The sequence below is a fragment of the Schistocerca piceifrons genome, chromosome 6, assembly GCF_021461385.2.
Source record: "Schistocerca piceifrons isolate TAMUIC-IGC-003096 chromosome 6, iqSchPice1.1, whole genome shotgun sequence".
Classification (NCBI taxonomy): domain Eukaryota; kingdom Metazoa; phylum Arthropoda; class Insecta; order Orthoptera; family Acrididae; genus Schistocerca; species Schistocerca piceifrons.
The window spans coordinates 298,963,313-298,986,037 of NC_060143.1; positions in this window are offsets into that span (position 1 = coordinate 298,963,313).

The following is a 22,725-nucleotide window of genomic DNA, read 5'->3' on the forward strand; positions in this document are numbered from 1 at the left end:
TGAATATATATTTTGCGAAGTAGTTCTCAAAATGTCTAGGTTTTTGAAGAGGTGTCTGTAGGTAGTTCTAGAATTAACAAGAAGCTCTTTTATTCTGCAAATATTGGTCTTGTAAGTTGATTACCCTCGAAATTGTTTCCATAACTAATTTGTGAATAGAAATATCCAATAGAAACTAGTTTCTTCATTTTTAAATCGCCTAGAGCGGTAATCATGCCTACTGCAAACATAGCTGAATCAGGACGCTTCATTGTTTTTAATCAGTGGGTTTGCCAGTTGATGTTGTGATCTATCTGTGGTCTCAAAAGTTTAATACATTCTACTTTTAATGTTCCATTGTTTGGGAAACTTATTTTTACAGCTTTTGGAGTTCTGCGAGAAGTCCTGAAGTGTTTGCGCGGAGACTTGATACAGCTCAATGATAAACCTTTTGCCTACAACCACCTGTTTATGTTTTCGAATATTTCGTTACTTGCATTAGGAGCTGGTATTATTTTTTATTCCTTAATTGTATCATCTGCAAAATCCATCAAATTTGCATTTCAAGGGAGCAATACAGTGGACTGGAAAAGAAGGCGACATTGGCGTAGGAGAGGATAGATTAGGTTAAGGTTTTGTAGGTGCCGTTACAGTACGAAGTATAGTGGAAGGATGCAGTCCCGACGGTGGGTCGTATAGAATGTGCAGTTTGTTGTGTGCTATCTGTTTTATGGTTAGTAGATGGGATTTCCATGTTAGTTTAAGGCCGAGGGTTAGTCTGAGCTATCTTAGTGTATTAGCTAAATGGACATGACGGTTGTAAACGTTGAGGTAGAAGTCATGGGGTGGTAGCTGCGGGTGGTTCATACTATGGTAGTCTATATCTTGGAAGGGTTGAGCCAGACATGAAACTGAACGGGTCGTGGGTATTTCTGGAGAATAGGGTAACAGCGGTGGAAATATGGTGCATTCACGAACTGGAGAAGGTGGGCAGGAGGAGGGTATTTAGGCATATCAATAGTGTAAGGATAATACAAAAATGGAGAGAATATAGAGCCTTGAGTCACACCTAAAGCGTGACAGAAACGCTACAGTAAACTACAGCAAAAGTTCTGTCCTTTTCAGTTTTTTTTTTAAATTTTGAACACGAATATTTTGTCTGGAATTGTGTTTTTATGTTTCATTTTTTGTCTGGTATCGGGTATATTACTCTTTCAATGTTTCATTACGTTGGAAATATATATTTTCGATTTCTCTTTATTTTTATTTTATACAAACCACTGTACCGGAATTGGATAGCTACAAACAGATACGAAGGGTCGCAAGTGTGATTATCCTATGTTGCCCAAAAACTTCTGTAGCTGCATGTCTAAGTCAATAACAAAGAGAAATTGTACGAGTATATGTAAATTTGACAGACCGTCTTCTGGACAGAAAAATATGTCGATTACATTCACGTGGTTTTGTACTGAACATCTTCCTCGAAAATATGAACATATGCTCACTTATACGAAGCACTCAACATCCAGTGCTGTAAAGTAACTAAATAATTCGCAAGCGTTACGCAACGTTCGTAGAATTGTTGCTCTACTGTACGTAACCTCAGCAGCAATTTCTTGCACAGAGGTGCAAACTCGCTTATAACTTGTATTCGGTATTAATGCCAGCTATACAAAACGGTCTGTAACGCTTTTAGCCCTGGAAAAGTTTACAGAATAAACTGAAACGCATTTCAGATTAAAGTTGTTATTTCGTTTCCTTTCCGACTCAAACGCTTTTATTCAGTCTGTCAATGAAATTTAAAAACCAATAAATGGATTGAAATGAGAGTGATGTCCAGTATTAAAAATGTGGAAACATGTGATATAATCAAGTAAATTACTGCTAATGTGGTTTGAGCCGCGACGAAGTATGGACCTTGCTAGATCGGGGTCAAAGCGTAGTTTTTCTGCTGTTTTTCACAGACGCGAACTAAGCAGCAGCTCTACATTTTTATAATAGATATCTGAGTGTTGTACAGGGGGGGTGGGGGGGGGGGCAGAGGGAGGTGAGAGAGCGGAGTTGTGGATAGCGACGAGCACTAGCGTGGTCGAGCACGGGGTCCCGGGTTCGATTCCCGGCGGGGTCAGGGATTTTCACCTGCCTCTCGATGACTGGGTGTTTGTGTTGTCCTCATCATTTCATCCCCATTCATGAAAGTGGCGAGATTGGGCTGAGCAAAGGTTGGGAATTTGTACGGGCGCTGATAACCGCGCAGTTGAACGCCCCACAAAACCAAAACATCATCATCATCAAACTAGCTTGACATGGCTGTCTGGAAGTAACTGCGGTCACCGAGAGAAGACGCACCAAGCCTAGCAGTATTTGGTCCCGCTGGGCATCGACGCACGCTGCAAGCAGAACGCTGGATTCGGCAACTGGTGGCGAGGTGTACAGCCGCGGGGACGGAAGTTGTATGCGTTAGTACCTGCTCGACTGTCCTATACTAACGTGCGTCGATTGGCAAGGTATCACCGAGGACATCGGAACGTGCAGCTGATGTTCGAAAACGGTTCGTGAATAAGGGGAATTGGCAGAGTTAATAACCAGTGAAGCGACGTTTGCGCCATGTGATTTTGTTGGCGAACATAAGTTGCGGCGGGGCGGGGTTTTGTTCACTGTGCAGGCGTCTGCTCGATGTCCCTTCACTCGGCAACGTAGATACTTACAAGATGATGTAAAAGCAGCGTTGATAAAAAACTCCATCTAATATCTGCAATTACTGAGGCCGCGCAACTCGAGTAATGAAATAAAGTTCTGTAGAAAAATACTGTGATTCAATTTTATCAGGCAGTAAGAAAATGGATTGGCTTCTGGAAAATAAGGTCAGAAATTTCCACACAAAGATGTTTATTTTGTCCTTAATAGACAAAGAAAAGGTAGTTTTCAGTCCACATTTAAACTATTGGTTATTACCTTCCGGTTCGTGATTCATACATACATTTCACACGCACAGCAGCCAGAAATCTGTCCAAACCCGATACGAATTAAACAACGTTTTCACAGTCATTAATTTCACCACTAATTTGAGTTATTAAACTTGGTCCTTCTTGTGGATTTCTAAAAAAGAAATCTGCTCGCCAAAAATGCTCAGTGTTTGAACACTGAAACATGCCACTCGGATACTATGAAGATCGAAGTTTCACACGCGAACATCATTCCAACAAAACAATTCCAAAACTTGCAAACTTCACAAAACTGCCCTTAAATGCAACTGCTATTACGGCCACACAATTTGGACGCGAGAAGCCAATTATTTCTTCATTTTACGCATTATTCTGATTGGCTGATCATTCTCGCAGCCAATCAAAATGCTCGCTCATGATCACACTCGCGCCAAAACTGGCCTGCACTAATCCTTATACACAGACGCATTTACGTCATTCTGACATACAAATATTAAAGTAATGTTTAATAAACGAAAAAGAAAAAGCAATTATTCTGGAAATATTCGTTAGGTACTGATTTTACTCCAGCTTACTTTGTGGCTACTCTGTTACACTAGCAATTACCCCTAGACAAACGTCACCAGCAAAGTGGGAAAATTCCCTATGATCATTTTCCCACGACGGGCTTGTGTAACTCTTGCAGGTTACTAAGACGGTATATCATGCAACATTTAAATCTGACGAATGTCCCACGTACACACTCTCATTTACTCACATTTATTCCCACAACAATATTAGACACAAATAATAATTTTGTCTGATTTTTATATTATGAAAACGAAAATCAATTAAAGTTATAATATGAAAATCTCAATTACTTAATTCTGCACGCTGAGAGTTCTGTGTATGTTTCCAATTATACCAAAAGATAAACTATTATATTTCGTGACTGAATTTAGTTCCCTAAATGTCGGTTTTTGACTTTTTCAGCAAATTTTTATTCTCCGAATCTATGATAGTTAAAATGTGGAAATTTTCCTGAATAACAAAAGGTAGTGTACAGATTTTGCAAATGATTGAATAATATTTAATAACATTTATTTAGGTTCATAGGTGGCATGAATATACAGCCGTTCTCACGCTGCAGTAGCATCATGTGTATATGACTCATAGGTGGGACACAACTTGCTGTCTCCTTCACAGCCACCGGCTCCAATACTGCGGGCTGTACTGCAATGTAACTTACTGCAATAATTGTTATCGTACATTAACTCAGGACATCACACACCCCGTCAGAACCTAAAATTTCTCCTGAGCGTATTTTATGATTCTTATTGCAAACAAAAGCTGAATCTTTAACTACCATGATACTGTTAATCTAACTTTGTTTTCCTCAATTAACCAAATATCTAAACTTAATGACCGTATTATATACAATTACATAGAATATCAAAGGCTAGGACTGAATAGCATACATGCAAATTAATTTACAGAAAATTTCCATCTTTCTCCAAAATCACATTTTTCTCAAAATTAAATTAGCAAAATATTTACACTGAAATTTTCTTGAAATTACAATCTTCTCTGAACAAGAGTTCTTAATCTTTCACTTTGACTTTAAGCCAAAATAGGAATTTTATTACGTCGCTTATCAGCATTCAAAAATTTACTAAAATACAATTTAGTCACTGTGTAGGGTGTCCTTTCCTGAACCTTAACAGAATATATTCGCTTCGATATGGGGGTTGTCTTTTTTTTTACCTAACATTTCTCTGACTACACGTTGGGGTTCTGATAACTGTCTCTGGTGAATAAAATAGCTTCAGATCACTTCTAATCAACACTTACGTATGGGTCACATCATGTCTCGTCACTGGACTGGATAATTCCAGCTCTTAGTTACACATTGGAGTCCTGTCTCTGTCTTATATTGGGTTCTGTACAGTTTTTCTTTACCTGCAAAATACAGTTCGTCTAAGTATCCACGCTTAATATCTACTTCCTAACCTAACACACATATATAATTTAGTGAGCAATTGCTGCTCTCAATTCAAAGCAAAGAACTCCATGAAAATTTTTTCGACAACTGTACAGTCCTCCACAATTTACTTCTTATTTACACAAAGCCTTTTTCTCAAACAAATTCATACTTCATCAGAACTCAACATCTTATATACAGTAGTTAAATTCAGTATTAATCATCTCAGTAAAAAGTGTATCAACTGTCCCTCAAGAAATCGACAGTACCCAATATTGGCACTACTACTGAAACATTTTTTCAAAATTTGTTTTAATCATTAAGAAATTTAGTGTTACAAATTCTGCTGACTATACAACATCATAAAATATCCTGCAAAATTATCTCTGCCACCATCTGCGTCACTGAAAAACATCGTTACACATTCCGTAAAGAAATACAAAATTATTGAGCACTGAAAATCATTCAGTTCACCTCATGCAGTCCTGCAGCTCCTTCTACATACATCTTAGAAGAAGAGAAAAACAATTTTATGAAATCACTGAAATATTACTCACACCTTACATAATACTGTTTACAAAGGACAACTATAATGTAGAAAAGTCCTCATAAGACTCTGAAAAATATCCTTCCCACCATCTGTGGGTTGAGAAAAGTCCTAACATTTATCTTACGTACAAAATTTACCATATTGTGGTAACAGGCTGAAAATCCTTTATGCCAGCTTCTGTGGCTTCCAGCAATACACCGTAGACACATCTTTTATAAAGGATATAAATTACTGACAAATACTGCCAAAAGTCCTTGTATAGGAAATTTGAACATAACTCATGCCACCTCTGTGGCCCAGTACTTGTCGTACACAATATTCAAGAAAAATACAAAAAGTCCTTATAGTAAAATACTGAAACTACTGTGGCTCTTTATTACACATTACTGAAACTAACTCCAGCCAACTTGTGTGGCTCTCCAACACACTTCATTCACTATATTCAAGAAAACATACTACTGAAGCAATCTAACCTCAGGGGCTTTCAAGTCATCTCAAATACAAAACTCTTTTTTACTCGTTAAGCAGACGGGTTCTGAACACATTACCTTTACAACGACATTTCTACCAGTTACATAAAACTTCGTGAAAATTAGACATCTTAAGCTCACCTCTGTGGCTTTCAAAACACATCACATTTTAGACTTTACTTCCTTGAACAGGCCCTATCTTGCCTCAAACACATTTCTTACACTGCAACGTTTTTACAGGTTCCAAAAACTTACGTATTATATTACTCTATAGTCACCTTAAAGTAATCTTTTGTGTCATTAATAGGCAATTCTCTCTAATCTGATTAGTCACTTCTTAGTTTCTACTGGGACACTCACTCTCTGTATACTTTGTACTACTTTAGTACACTATTTACTGATAGGGAAAAAGGAAAGACGAATGTCAATGTTCTGAATGAAGAAGAGGAAGATTGACAGTACGAAAAGAAACGGAAATAGTATTTGTCAATAACTGGAGCACCTAGTGTTCGTCAGACACTTAGCATTGCATAGAGTGCAACACCCTCTGGGCTTCTTAGTTACTGTTATTTAATTGATTCTTCAGTACATACCTTTTTAAATCAATAATGTTTCTTAAAGCTAGTGACTTTTGTGCTTTTACGTACTCTAGTCTGTAAGCATTGGCATGAGGTTTGGCTACAATTCTAAAAGGTCCCACATATTCATCAGTAAAAATTTTCGTCTCAGCAGTAATTGATTTCTCTTTGTTTTTCACAAGCAATAGGTCACCAGTCTGAAAACTAGCTGGACGTGCCCTCGTATCATGTCTTCTTTTCCTCTCCAGAGCCTTTTTTCTGATATTTGCTTGCGTTGATTTTTTCTTATGTTACAGTGACAATTCAATAAGATTAGGGAACTATCAGGTCAAATAAGAGGTTATTAGGTCTAAATCCGCACATTAATTCTACTGGAGCAAAACCAGTGGCTTCATGTTTTAGATGGTTAAATACTTCTTCGAAATATTCTAAGTAATTGGCCCAAGCGGAATGCTTCTTGTGACAGTATGTTCTACAGAGACGTTTTAATTCTTTCATGATCCTTTCACACGTAATCCCCTGTGGAAAATAGGCAGATATTTTTATATGTTCTATGTTTCTTTTGCTTAAGCATTCTGCAAATCGCTTAGAAATAAATTATGGCACATTATCAGATAATACTGCTTTCGACACCCCAATGTTTACAAAGTATTCTTTCTCTGGTTCATTCACAATTACTTTAGCATTGGCCTTTTTAATAGGATAAAATCTCACGTACTTAGTGAAACCATCTACTAGCACAAATACGTACTCGCAACCTCCCCTTGAAACTGGCAAAGGGCCAAACAGGTTCACAGCTGCTAAATCCAACCTATTCTGAGGTTCCACTGAATACAGTTGTCCCTGAATAATTCTATTATTTGCTCTCACCTTTTGATATCTGTCACAAGAGTCTAGTCTTTTCTGTACGCTTCGCCACATATTATCGAAAATTACTATCTCACTTAACTTTGCATTACTTTCTGGGCTCCATAATGTCCATATTTCCCATGTATATAATCAATAAACAAGTCCACGTGTTGTTCTGGGAAACAAATACGCCAATTTTCATCAGTGTTCTTTCTTCGCCTAAAAAGTACGTCCTTGTGTATCTGGTATTACTCTGTTAACTTAGGAAAGTCAGGATGACCTAACCTGCTTTTTACCAACTTAAGATTATCGTCTTAGTTTTGTTCCCACCGAGATTTTTACAAATAAGTTTTATTGGTCCCTCTTCCTGTACCTGAATGACCGCCAGTAAAATTTCATCACAATCCCGTGTTCCTAAGAAATCTTCATCCTGTTCGTTCTCCTTTACATATCGAGATAATGCATCCCACACAATGTTTTCGGAGCCTTTAATATGTTCTATGCGAAGATCAAATTGCTGGATACACATGGCCCACCTCCGAAATCTGCTGTGTTTAAGTTGGCACGTCTGTAGGTAAGTTAAAGCCCTATAGTCACTGAAAACTAAAATCTTACGGCCCAACAAGTATCGTTCAAATTTCTGTAAACCAAAAATGATTGCTAATGCTTCTAACTTTGAAATGCTGTAATTCGTTTTAGCTTGTTGCAATGATCAACTAGCAAAAGCTATTGTTTTATACCTGATTTTCTCCTACTGTTTCAATTTGAAATAATTCTACCCCCAGACCATAACCACAGGCATCAGATCCAAGACACAAAGGCTTGGAAAAATCAGGATGGTATAAAATCTTTCACCAGTGCCTCTTTGAGTTCTTCAAATGCCCATTGACACTCATTAGTCCGCTTACAGGGCATATTTTTCTTTAAGAGTTCCCTCGGACAAGGTGCATTAAATAACTGACCAGGTACAAATTTTCGATAAAATCCAAAAAGGCCAACATACCTTTTAACTCTTTTCTTGTGGTCGGTGCTGCATAATCTCTAATGGCTTTTATCTTTTCTGTATTGGGCATGATCCCATTGCCGCTAACAATATGTCCCCAAAATTTAATTTCTTTCTTCACAAATACTGTTTTGTCCAGTTTCAGTTTGATTCCCCCTTCTCTAATTGCGTCTAATACTTTTCTGCAGATGACGAAGAAATTGATGAAATGTATGATGAGATAAAACAAATTATTCAGGTAGTGAAGGGAGACGAAAATTTAATAGTCATGGGTGACTGGAATTCGTCAGTAGGAAAAGGGAGAGAAGGAAACATAGTAGGTGAATATGGATTGGGGCTAATAAATGAAAGAGGAAGCCGCCTGGTAGAATTTTGCGCAGAGCATAACTTAATCATAGCTAATACTTGGTTTAAGAATCATGAAAGAAGGTTGTATACATGGAAGCACCCTGGAGATATTAAAAGGTATCAGATAGATTATATAATGGTAAGACAGAGATTTAGGAACCAGGTTTTAAATTGTAAGACATTTCCAGGGGCAGATGTGGACTCTGACCACACTCTATTGGTTATGAACTGTAGATTAAAATTGGAGAAATTGCAAAAAGATGGAATTTAAGGAGATGGGACCTGGATAAACTGAAAGAACCAGAGGTTGTACAGAGTTTCAGGGAGAGCATAAGGGAACAATTGACAGGAATGGGGGAAAGAAATTCAGTAGAAGACGAATGGGCACCTCTGAGGGATGAAGTAGTGAAGGCAGCAGAGGATCAAGTAGGTAAAAAGACGAGGGCTAGTAGAAATCCTTGGGTAACAGAAGAGATACTGCAAAATACTAACGCGAATTCTTTACAGACGAATGGAAATACTGGTAGAAGCTGACCTCGGAGAAGATCAGTTTGGATTCCGTAGAAATGTTGGAACACGTGAGGCAATACTGACCCTACGACTTATCTTAGAAGAAAGATTAAGGAAAGGCAAACCTACGTTTCTAGCATTTGTAGACTTAGAGAAAGCTTTTGACAATGTTGATTGGAATACTCTCTTTCAAATTCTGAAGGTGGCAGGGGTAAAATACAGAGAGCGAAAGGCTATTGACAATTTATACAGAAAGCAGATGGCAGTTATAAGAGTCGAGGGGTATGAAAGGGAAGCAGTGGTTGGGAAGGGAGTGAGACAGGGTTGTAGCCTATCCCCGATGTTATTCAATCTGTATATTGAGCAAGCAGTGACGGAAACAAAAGAAAAATTCGGAGTAGGTATTCAAATCCATGGAGAAGAAATAAAAACTTTGAGGTTCGCCGATGACATTGTAATTCTGTCAGAGACAGCAAAGAACTTGAAAGAGCAGTTGAATGGACTGGACAGTGTCTTCAAAGGAGGATATAAGATGAACATCAACAAAAGCAAATCGGGTGATGCTGAGGGAATTAGATTAGGAAATGAGACACTTAAAGTAGTAAAGGAGTTTTGCTATTTGGGGAGCAAAATAACTGATGATGGTCGAAGTAGAGAGGATGTAAAATGTAGACTGGCAATGGCAAGGAAAGCGTTTCTGAAGAAGAGAAATTTGTTAACATCGAGTATAGATCTAAGTGTCAGGAAGTCGTTTCTCAAAGTATTTGTATGGAGTGTAGTCTTGTATGGAAGTGAATCATGGACGATAACTAGTTTGGACAAGAAGAGAATAGAAGCTTTCGAAATGTGGTGCTACAGAAGAATGCTGAAGATTATATGGGTACATCACATAACTAATGAGGAAGTATTGAATAGGATTGGGAGAAGAGAAGTTTGTGGCACAACTTGACTAGAAGAAGGGATCGGTTGGTAGGACATGTTCTGAAGCATCAAGGGATCACCAATTTAGTATTGGTGGGGAGCGTGGAGGGTAAAAATCGTAGAGGGGGACCAAGAGATGAATACACTAAACAGATTCAGAAGGATGTAGGTTGCAGTAGGTACTGGGAGATGAAGCAACTTGCACAGGATAGAGTAGAGTGGAGAGCTGCCTCAAACCAGTCTCAGGACTGAAGACCACAACAACAACCTTCAGTTTCTGATCTACCGTTTCCTGATTGCTTTCAGCCATTCGGCAAAGTTTCTTGGCACACACACACAAACCTTTAAGTAGAACACTTCTTATCTTTGGCCTCGTCCGGTTGACTGCACAGCGAGATGAAACAGCGGGTCCGTCCTCCGAACTCCGCTTACGTTTGACCAGATTCCAGATTACGGGCCATCGCTTCCGCCACGGCTCCAGCTGCTCCAGATGCCGCTCGGCTGCAGCTGCAACACCGTCTCTCAAAGTTCCATGGTCACCAACGTAGTGTGCCACCTCGTTCCACTGGCTACCAATTCTTGAAGAATGTTCATTTGCACTCGTGTCCACTGACGCAATATAGTTCTTTTTATACAAGTGAGTGTGAGAACTTCACATGTTCAATGGATACTTCTGCTTTTATAAAGTTCCTACACTTCCGAACTTCACTATTGTTTTTCCCGGCCGGTAAAGCACCAATTTCGGCGGGGCGGGGGTTTTTTCTTTGTGCAGAATTCACATTATTATTCGCCTACCTCAGAACGGTGTCTGTTAGATGTCCCTTCACTCGGCAATGTATACACAGGATAATGTAAAAGCAGCGTTGATAAAAAGCACCGTCTAATATCTACAATTACTGAGGTCGAGCAACTCGAGTAATGAAATAAAGTTCTGTAGAAATATACTGTCATTCAATTTTATCAGGCAGTAAGAAAATGGATTGGCTTCTGGAAAATAAGGTCCGAAATTTCCACACAAAAATGTTTGATTTGTCCTTAATAGCCAAAGAAAAGGTACTATTCAGTCCACATTTAAACTATTGGTTATTACCTTCCGGTTCGTGATTCATGCATATATTTCCCACGCACAGCAGCCAGAAATCTGTCTAAACCCGATACGAATTAAACAACGTTTTCACAGTCATTAATTTCACCACTAATTTGAGTTATTAAACTTGGTCCTTCTTGTGGATTTCTGAAAAAGAAATCTGCTCGCCAAAAACGCTCAGTGGTTGAACACTGAAACATGCCACTATGAAGGCCAAAGCTTCACACGCGAACATCATTCCAACAAAACAATTCCAAAACATCCAAACTTCACAAAACTGTCCGTAAATGCAACTGCTATTACGGCCATGCAATTTGGACGCGAGAAGCCAATTATTTCTTCATTTTACACATTATTTTGACTGGCACTAGCAACATGACCGTCCGCGTTCAAAACTAGCGAGCGACTTCCTTCTTGCAGCCTCACTCCCAGTATAACTATCCGGTAACAAGCGGGAACCGTCTCAATTCTGATTAGCTGATCATACTTACTGCCAATCAGACTGCTCTCTCATGATCATACTGGCGCCAAAACTGGCGTGCACCAATCCTTATACACAGACGCATTTACGTCATTCTGACGTACAAATATTAAAGTAATGTTTAATAAACGAAAACGAAAAGACAATAATTCTGGAAATATTTTTTACATACTTATTTTACTCCAGCTGACTTTGTGGCTGCTGTGTTACGTCATCAGCAAAGCGGGTAAATTCCCTATGATCATTTTCCCACGACAGGCTTGTGTAACTCTTGCAGGTTACTTAAGACGGTATATCATGCAACAATTAAATCTGACGAATGTCCCACGTACACACTCTCATTTACTTACATTTATTCCCACAACAATATTAGACACAAATAATAATTTTGTCTGATTTTTATATTACCAAAACGAAAAATAAAGTTGTAATATGAAAATCTCAATTAATTGATTCCGTACACTGAGAGTTCTGTTTATGTTTTTCAACTATACCAAAAGATGGACTCTTATATTTTCTAACTGAATTTAGTACTCTATTTGTCGGTTTTTGACTTTTTTAGCAATTTTTTTCTCCAAAACTATGATAGTTACAGTGTTGAAATTTTTATACAATCCTCTTCTGAATAACAATGATTGAACAATATTTAATATCCTTTATTTAGGTTCATATGTGACATGAACATACAGTCGCTCGAAGTGACACAGGACCCGTTCTCATGCTGCAGTAGCAGCAGGCCTATATGACTCATAGGTAGGACACAACTTGCGGTCTCCTTCACAACTTCCCGCTCCAATACTGCGGGCCGTTGTGCAATGTAGCTTACTGCAATAATTGTTATCGTACATTAACTCATTACGTCACAAAGTGTATTTCAGTTCTATTCAATGCAGGTAGAATCTGAATGTGAAGGTTCAAAATGGCTCTGAGCACTATGGGACTTAACATCTGAGGTCATCAGTCCCCTAGAACTTAGAACTACTTAAACCTATCTAACCTAAAGACATCATACACATCCAAGCCCGAGGCAGGATTCGAACCTGCGACCGTAGCGGTCGCGCGGTTCCAGACTGATGCGCCTAGAACCGCTCGGCAATGAATGTGAAGGAAGTAGGATTCTTGCCCTACTGTAGCTCATGACTGGTATTTTCATAAAACAATGTTCACTTTTGTTGTCTTGTTCATGTAAAATCAGAGAGAAAAGAGTAACGTTGCCTGAAGTTTTGAGAAAGACATCGGTCAAAGGGATGGGTAGCGCTTAGGAAGTAGATTACTTTTAATTATCAGGTTTAATTTAAATACAGTGCGTATATATTACATGTTTCTTAAATGGAAATTGCGCTTTCCAATGTCAAGAAAATCTTTGTAAGTTTTCCGCATTATTGTAAAGCTAGTGTGTTTAGAGCGTAGTTGTTCAAAGATCAGTGTGATTTTGTAAAAGTCTAGTAAGGCAGTTAACAGAAATTAAGTTTTCATTTTATGAAATTGTAGTATTTATTGCCTGGTGTTCCAGATAAATTTGAAAAGAGAATTTGTTTGTGTTGACAGTATTTCAAGAATTAAACTTTTTGCTAAGAAGTGAGTAACACTATAGAGGACGGTACAACTGTGCAGTAATATTTGATGCTACTTTTCGCTACTAATGCCAAATGACATTCAGCAAAACCTCCAGTACGTTCCACTTCCTTAAATCCGTGTACTGTTATTGTTCCTGTCTTTTGATCTGGTGGCATTTCCGTTACTTGTGCGCCTGTTTACCGAGCCTAAGAAATACGACAGATCGAAGTCGAGCGCTTCCCAGTGCGCCATCATGACGAGTGAAGTTCAGATTCCGCGTCGTCAGCGGAGTCATCGCTACTGCAGTCAGCTGCGCCAGGCACGGACCGAATCCACAGTCGTAAATAGCTAGTGCCCGCAAGTTGCTATCTTGTTTTTGCTGTTAGGTACTGTTTCGTCAGATATCCCACCTTCCTGTAACTGGATGCCGCAGGGGGAGCTCTGGGCGGAAATAAGTCAGCCTGTTGCTAAGGTGGCGAGCAACGACTGTATAGCCGGCGCGGTGGCCGAGCGGTTCTAGGCGCTGCAGTGCGAAACCGCGCGACTGCTACGGTCGCAGGTTCGAATCCTGACTCGGGCATGGATGTGAGTGATGTCCTTAGGTTAGTTAGGTTTAAGTAGTTCTAAGTTCTAGGGGACTGATGACCACAGATGTTAAGTCCCATAGTGCTCAGAGCCATTTGAACAATTTTTGGGCGACTGTCTACCGACAACATGGAGGAACAACTGGTATTTTTCAGCTATTTGCGCTGAGTTGCCGATATTTCTAACATTTCTTCACAGAAGATAAATCTTACACAGATACAGTTGGCTTCTTTATTTATTTATCCTTTCTGTCGTAACCAGTATCAAGGCTAAATATCAGGTCCATACTGATAGTCTACCTAAGTCGAAAAAGGCCCCGGGTCCAGAAGATATTCCGTCAGAACTGCTGATAGCCATGAGAGAGAAACAATGAGAAAACTCTTCCATCTAGAATGCAAAATGTATGAGACAGGGTGTATCCTCAGACTTTATGAATAATGTAGTAATTCCAATGCCTAAGAAAGCAGGTGATGACAGGTGTGAATATTGCCGAAGAAGAATGGAAAAACTGTAACAAGCCGACCTCGGTGAAGATTAGTTTATTCCGGAGAAATTTAGGAAAACACGAGGGAATACTGTCCCTACGACTTATTTTAGAAGATAGTTAAGGAAAGGCAAAACTTCATTTATAGCATCAGTAGACTTAGAGAAAGCTTTCGACAATGTTGACTGAAATACTCATTCGGGAATTCTGAAGGTAGCGGGGTAAAATACAGGGAGCGAAAGGCTATTTACAACTTGTACAGTAACCAGATAGCAGTCTTAAAAGTCGAGGGGCATGAAAGGGAAGCAATAGTTGAGGACTGAGACAGACTTGTAGCCTATCCCTGATGTTATTCTCTGAGCCCTATGGGACTTAACATCTGAGGTCATCAGTCCCCGAGAACTTAAAACTACTTAAACTTAACTAACCTAAGGACATCCCACACATCCATGCCCGAGGCAGGATTCGAACCTGCGACCGTAGCAGCAGCGCGGTTCCCGACTGAAGCGCTTAGAACCGCTCGGTCACAGCCGCCGGCTAATACCAAGCAAAAATTCGGAGTAGGAATTAAAGTCCAGGAGGGAGGAATGAAAACTTTGATGAATGAGATTTTCACTCTGCAGCGGAGTGTGCGCTGATATGAAACTTTCTTGCAGATTAAAAGTGTGTGCCGGACCGAGACTCGAACTCGGGACCTTTGCCTTTCGTGGGGAAGTGCTCTACTATTGAACTACTCAAGCACGACACACGACCCGTCCTCATAGCTTCAATTCTGCCAGTACCTCGTCTCCTACTTTCCAAACTTCACAGAAGCTCTTCTGCGAACCTTCTGTGAAATTTGGAAAGTAGGAGACGAGGTACTGGCAGAATTAAAGCTGTGAGGACGGGTCGTGAGTGATGCTTGGGTGGCTCAGATGGTAGAGCACCTGCCCGCGAAAGGGAAAGGTCGCGAGTTCGAGTCTCGGTTCGGCACACAGTTTTAATCTGCCAGGAAGTTTCAAAACCTTGATGTTTGCCGAAGATATTGTAATTCTGTAGACACGGCAAAGGTCTTGGAAGAGCGGTTGAACGGAATGGGTAGTGTCTTGATAGTAGGATATGAGGTTCTGGATCAACAAAAGCAAAACAAGGATAATTGAATGTAGTCGAATTAAATGAGGTGATGCTGAGGGAACTATATTAGCAATCGAGACACTTAAAGCAGCAGATGAGTTTTGCCGTTTGGTCAGCAAAATAACTGATAGTGGACAAGTAGAGAGGATTTGAAACGTACACTGGCAATGGCAAGACAAGCATTTCTGAGGAAGAGAGATTTGTTAATATCGAACATAGATTTAAGTTTTAGGAAGTCTTTTCTGAAAGTATTTGTATAGAGTGTAGCCTGTATGGAAGTGAAACACGGACGATAAACAGTTTAGAGAAGGCGAGAATAAAACCTTTGAAATATGGTGCTACAGAAGAATGCTGAAGATTAGGCGGATAGATCTCGTAACTAATGAGGAAATGCCGAACAGAATTTGAGAGAGGCTTGCACAGGATAGAATAGCATGGAGAGCTGCATCGAACGAATTTTCGGACTGAAGGCCACAGCAAGAACTAAGAGGGGATGAGGGAATCAATCAAATTAAGTAACTCTTTGAGTAAAATAAAAGGGAAAAATAGTTTAATTCTCTTATAATGCTTTAGTTAGTTAAAAAAAAGACGGAACTGGTGGACCGCATGTATGGACAATAAGTAAGGGGTGGAATTACACGGTATTAAACGGTGCTTGTAATGATTTCTCTAGGAGTGATTAGTTTTTTGTCCGGTGAGCTTGTAACATTATTAGTAACTCCTTGCAATATTTACATGGCCTTTAAAATTCCTATTTTACGAACGTGTCAACAATAATCATTATGACTTTAAATTCCACCCACTGACCATCCGCAGGGTATACATAGGAATTATTAGAACATTCGTGTTGCCCCCGGTTATGGTCAGAGATTACGTAACAACGCAGAGGAATTGATGGCGCAGAATGTGAATCCTTGCCACTACTGACATGACTAGCTGGTAACTAAAGAGTAAAATAGCTTTAATTACTGTCATATGAAAAGTCTAAGCCTAAAACGAAGATATTTGAATGCACTGAAGTAATAAAAATAATTACGTGTCGAAGTATAAAATCGTGGACCGCGTTCTTACTGTATTCCTCCTAGTGATGGTCTTTAATGAGATTTCGGACTTATTATAGAAAGTTTTCGCCATTGAATTCTCGTCTCGTGTAACTGCCGTTCCAGATAAAGTCTAATACGCCACATAGCGCTCTCCAACTTCCGTACAGGTCAGACTTGCATTGGGACGATCACATGGACTAAGCTGCAGGGACGGCGGGGCAAAGACTTGGAGCACTTACAAGATGCAGAGTGACTGTCTAAAAACAGCGCTGGAGTTCTTGGTATGTGGGATCCTTAGCAGAAGGGTTCCAAAAAGGTGACTCATTTCGAGATACGAGAGTGGCACGAATATGATTCACCAGTGGCTGTAATCATTAAAAGACGTTTCTACAGGATCCAACGCAAATGTGTGGTTGGGTGGATAGACTTGATTCCAAATTGCGGACATCATTTCAGAAAGCATTTCTACCAGAAAGCTTAACACTATCAGCGGCTCGTGTATGCACCTGGGTGAGTGTAATCCGACGACACACAAAAAAAACTTGCCTCGCAAAGTGACTCTCATGATCAATTTAATTAATTAGCCTATCAAATTGATATCAATGACTTGTCGCCAGGTGGGTGGAAGACATGGGTAGGGCACCAAGGAATGATTATTGTGAAGTGGTTTTTTTCCGCTGCGGCGATATCTTTTAGCCGGCCGAAGTGGCCGTGCGGTTAAAGGCACTGCAGTCTGGAACCGCAAGACCGCTACGGTCGCAGGTTCGAATCCTGCCTCGGGCATGGATGTTTGTGATGTCCTTAGGTTAGTTAGGTTTAACTAGTTCTAAGTTCTAGGGGACTAATGACCTCAGCAGTTGAGTCCCATAGTGCTCAGAGCCATTTGAACCATTTTTCGATATCTTTCAACAAAATTTCAATCTCCCACCTACACAGGGCGAGATAGGCTACCACGATTTGTTTCGTAACCGCTAGTATGATATAGCATCACATTGGTAAAAGGTGACCTGCCATAGTGTACAAAACAGCTATGTTCTCTTTTATTATAGCTTTTTGTTGTCAAACGTTAAATGTGTATGTTTTTTATCCGACATGTGTGCCAGTGGCATGAAAAGTTGTCTGAAATGTTTGTAATTCACAAGTGCATGAAAGTTTATTCGCAGACACTGAACGCGAGAGATGCTCTCAGGTCATGTAATTTGTTCAATAGGCTGGATGAAATTGCTTCATATAGATTTTTTTCCTTGGAGTTTAAATTTTCGCTTTTTCTTTACTCTGACGACGGTTTCGAAATAATGAGGACATTCTGCGGTGATCGGTAGTTCTGGCATCAAAATAGTCGAAGCTTTTTTTTCCTGATTTTACGCAGGGTGAGCATGTCTCTGCTGATCATTTGTGATCGGTGGCGGTACACTTCGCTGGATGTCGCAAAATAACGAGATGCAACTGCAGTCGAACGTAAAAATTATACCGAATTTCTTCATAAAACTAAAAGAAATTGGAATTTATTTTCGTGGAAAGATGACATTCATTGCGGTCGCAAATCTGTTTTGCTTTTTTAAATAATTGCTTTATTATAGGAGCCGAGTTGATGTTAAACAGTATGACGCGGAATGGCGGGCAAGTTCCCTACGAGGCCATGGCTCTCCCTTGGTCGGGATAGCGGCCATTTATCACATTTCTGAGTGATGCTGGCGTCGCGCTTTGTACTGAAGCCACTGCGGGAGGGGCTTTCTGTTTGGCAAACAGCTGACTTTCGAAATATCCGTATGGAGCATCCTCCAGATGGTCAGGGTTATGCTACTTAATTTCCCCTTTGCGTTGTCTAAGACTGCCGCCTGGATGCGTGGCGCATATTGCTAGTGCCGTGGAGGACCTGTATGAAGGTCGGCAGAAAAACAGTAAAGGGTGCCAGACACAACCGATCTCTGTCAAGGAGGGCCGGTACGTGGGGGCTCTGTCGCTATATTTTAGATTAAGAAGTTGCACTTCAGTTGGCTGTCATTTTATCTGCTATTGTTTAGTTGACTATACATGCTACTGAGTATGGAAAGCCGAGTTTTGCGAGCCATCTGGACTATTCTCCGGATGGGTGGGGTTATGCTACTTAATTTCCCTTTTGTGTTGTCTAGGACCGTCGTCTGAAGGCATGCCGTATATTGCGAATGGCACATGGGGAGAGGCAGCAAGGGCGCGGCTGTGTTGCGAGGGGGCCTTAGAAGGTGGTAGTGGGGGTGCGAGACGCTCGATGAATCATCGTAGAAGGTGGGCGAGGGAGGCGTGAGAGGAAGTGAGAAGGCCTTGGTTTTTGGCAGTTTGTGATTGTACATCAAGAAGAATGCATGTTCAATTACCACCCCCTCTGCACTCTGCCGGCCGAAGTGGCCGTGCGGTTAAAGGCGCTGCAGTCTGGAACCGCATGACCGCTACGGTCGCACGTTCGAATCCTGCCTCGGGCATGGATGTTTGTGATGTCCTTGGGTTGGTTAGGCTTAACTAGTTCTAAGTTCTAGGGGACTAATGACCTCAGCAGTTGAGTCCCATAGTGCTCAGAGCCATTTTGAACCCCTCTGCACTCTGCAGTCTTTTAGGACGGCGATTTTCCCCAGTACGTGTGCTGCATTATGACCCATTCATTACGAGTGCTGTTTTTTTTCACGACATTTCGAAGTAATTAGAAATGTGACATTATTTTTCCATCAGGTGTAGCATGTATTGGCTTTGATTTCCTGGGTTACAAGATGGTTTTTGAGCTGACATCTGTAGCGAACTCTGACGTTAAACAGCGATAAATACTGTATGATTTCATGTAATACACTTTTTAAACTCCTCTCTGTCCAGGAACATCAGCATCTCGTCAGTTCAACGTATTTCCCACCAAAATGAATAAAGATAGTGCCTTACACCTCAGCCTTTTTCCTGCCAGCGTGTAGATGTAGGGTAGAGTTTGAGTGTCTGTCGCTAGTTTCGAGTGGTACTGCGAAATTTTTTCACCAGCAGGATAACACCAGTTGTATGGTATCGTCAATTTTTGCGGCCTGTTGCGTTTTTATACCGTCCTTGTGTACCGTTATACATATAGTTAAGTAATTAGGACCGAAATTTGTGATTATTTACGTAATTATGATCGACCTTTGTGTCAGTTTCGAGTGGTATTGCGAATTTCTTTTTCAGCAGGATAACACCAGTTGTAAAGTGTCATCAGTTTGTGCGCTTTACTGCGCTTGTATGCCGTCCTTGTGTAGCGCTATGGATATAATTGTGTGCTAGCATCTATAGGTTCGAGAATCCCCACGCTGTGTTTGGGACCGTCAGAGACAGCCTTATGTTGAATGAGTGATGCGGTCTTAAGCGTAATAAAATGATGGGACCTTTTTTTCTTCGGTGAAACGAAAATCGCGGACAATACCTATCTTGATATGTTGCAGTTATTTGTTGTGCCACAGATTCAATACCTTCCGGACTTAATTTTCCAACAAGATGGTGCGCCACCTCGTTGGGGGTTAGATGTTCGTGCCTATTTGGACACAACATTTTCCAGAAGATGGATCGGGCGTGTTGGTCTCATCAACCGGCCTCCGCGATTACTGAGTAAATGTCTGAAGATGGCCTTGTAAGCAAAAATCAGTTTGCACAATGAAAGTAATATTGTAGAACAAAAGCAAACTGGTGCTTTTCATTTATTAAGTAAACTATTTATTCCTTCAATCGCTGTAACTGTTAATACACATATCCCACTGTGGGACAAGACGGTCGATGACTCCACTGAAAAATGTTTACGATTGCCTAGGAACCGATGATTATACCCAGGGGTACACCTTTTCTTCTGAAGCAAATCGACGGTCACAAACGTCTTTCTTCGGGGCTCCAAAAATGTGGAAATCGTTTGGGGAGAGATCGAGACTTTATGGAGAATGTAAATAGGCTCCCCAACAAAACTCCTGCAACGTAGTCAAAACTACATTGGCAACATTTGGACCCACCCACATGCCAGTGGTCTTATTTTGTTTGTTACAACGACCTACAAAAACGTAAAACAGTTTCCTTTAACACCCTGCATATGTCTGTAAGTTAACCTTCTGCACACATGCTTAATTATCAGTTTTGTTGTTGTCTTGCTGAGTGTGTTCCTGGTCTCAGGAAGTAAAAACCAATTCTTTATGTTCTGTGATAGACATGGAAGTAATACGGAAAATCTGTAAAATCGTTAATTAATGTGGATACTCAAAACATGCGCTTGAGTACCCTGTTGTGGAAAACCGTTGTCAGACTTTTTTTGTAGGTGAGTTAGACTCTAGAAACGAGTCCTTTCTCGCCGAGCATTGCTCCCGCAGTAAACGCGCTGTTGTTCGAAGTTTGATGGAAGAATATTGCACAACGATAACTCGCCAATTCGCATGTAACTTCTTATCTGCGATTATTTAATAATACAGGTGACTGACGTTGTCTCCACTCAGTCCTCTCAAGGGTCGTCTTAATTTCAGAGCCAAAGATAACCTAGGCACTACACTGTATTGTTTTCAAGGCGTTTGCTACGTCCCAGCTCCGCTCCCCCCATCCCATCCCCCCAAATCCAAATACTTTTCTACACTGGTGTCCAAAATTAAACCAACAAACGACTATTTCCCCGCCCTGTGTTTAATTCACGATATAATCATACAAACTGTCAATAGATGTCCGTACGATTGTGTCCTGCACGGAAGACGACATTCTGGTCAACGGACAACCACGCCGACAACGACGTCAGGGCACCTATCAAACGGTGTAGTATTTGCCGGGTAGTCCCTGAGCCACAATTGCTGTGTACACAGTCACTGACGGTGCAATATGACTCAAAGAAGACGCGTACCAAGTTCTCTGCGGTGGAGGGCCATGGGAAGAATGGAAGCAGGACAGTCGCAAACTCATATGACCCGATGGCTTATTGTGAATCGTTCTGTTGTCTCTCGGATGTGGCGACAGTTAATAGAGTTCGAAACTGTATCCCGAAGACCAGGGCGGGGCCGACCACATGTAACATCAAAAAGAGAGAACCGTTATTTGGCTGTAAGGGCACGACGGCACCGCCTTAGTACTACACGGCAACTGGCATGTGAGCTCGCAGCATCCACTGGACGTGTCGTAGCGAGGCAAACGGTGTACAGAAGGCTTCGGCAGAGTGGCCTATATTGTTGGAGACCTGCTGAATGTGTATCTCTGACGCGTCTTCACAGAAGGGAACGTCTAAAGTGGAGCCACCAACATGCCACCTGGACAGTTGAACAGTAGGCTAATGTTCTTTTCACAGATGAGTACCGGTTTGGTCTGCACAACGATTCTCCACGGATTTGTATCTGGAGGGAACGCTGAATACGATTTCAGTACCGTACCCAATCATCGTGGAAAGAGACTGATATCGAGGCTGATACCTAATCGTGTGGACAGGGATCATGTTGTCCACTCGAACACCTCCTCTTGAAATGTTACGGTCAAATAAGAAAGGTTTAACTGCTGTCAGGTGTCGTGACCAGATGTAGGGGCATCATTTGTGGTTATTGCGAGGTGCTATGGGCCCAGACTTTGTATTGTTGGCCGATAATGCTCGAACTCATAGAGCACGCCTGGTTAATGTTTTCTTGGAAACGGAAGATATTGCACGCATGGCATGGCCTGCCCGCTCTCCCGATTTGAATCCCATAGAGCGTGTCTGGGATCCACTATGGACACGAGTTGCATCACGTCAGTATCCACCAACGACTCTCCAAGACCTGCGAGCAGCGCTGCAGGAAGAATGGGCATTATTGCCTCAATATGAGATTGATGACATCATTCACAGCATGCTCAGTCGTTTGTCAGGGCTGTATTGCTGCCAGAGGTGCTCACACCCCATACTGAGCGCATTAACCAGTTGTCGGAACGTGGGTGTAAATCCGTTAAGTTGGAAAAAACGAAGAATATTATTGTCTGCCGTTATGCATGTTACATTTGTTTATGTTCTATATTCTTTATTTTGTTTGTACTTTACCATCACTTGATTGTACTGTTTGTTACAAGATAAACGCTACCTTGCAAAATTTCGGTTTGTTGCTTTAATTTTGGACGCCAGTGTAGAAGCCTTGTAAGAGGGAAGAAACGTGTGATGTTGAACCACTACCGAGAAGCAACTTACTGAAAGTTTCGAACCTGACTAAATTTCCCAATTTTCCAGATATGTTAACAATCTCTTTTTAATTGGTTTTCAATTTATTGACCACTCAACCTTTACTGTTTGACTTCTCGTTAA